General features: G+C 36.1%; 1 long non-coding RNA gene across 1 annotated transcript; it reads left to right on the top strand.

The window, feature by feature from the left end:
* Window positions 1-230, top strand: LOC108046926. The gene is made up of 2 exons (XR_001769403.1): window positions 1-101; window positions 171-230. It is a non-coding gene; the product is annotated as an uncharacterized LOC108046926 (long non-coding RNA).

Below are 230 nucleotides of genomic sequence, written 5' to 3'. Positions count from 1 at the left end.
CCGAAAGTCAGTGTGTATGTGTTTTGATGAGATGCAGATGATGTATGCTGATGCTTCTAACTTGGAGAGGACACCAGGATGCAGGATCAAGGACCTTTATGGTAGGCAGTATTAATACGAATTTATTAACTAATTTATTTTAAATTAAATTTTTTAAATTCTAATTTCAGGTTCAGTGTGTAAGTGAGTGGTAAGACGGAGAATTTGGGTACCAATGAAATGGATCGGCA

This window comes from Drosophila rhopaloa, unplaced genomic scaffold, assembly GCF_018152115.1.
Source record: "Drosophila rhopaloa isolate 14029-0021.01 unplaced genomic scaffold, ASM1815211v1 contig_3, whole genome shotgun sequence".
Lineage (NCBI taxonomy): Eukaryota > Metazoa > Arthropoda > Insecta > Diptera > Drosophilidae > Drosophila > Drosophila rhopaloa.
This window is presented reverse-complemented; position numbering and strand designations above follow the sequence as displayed.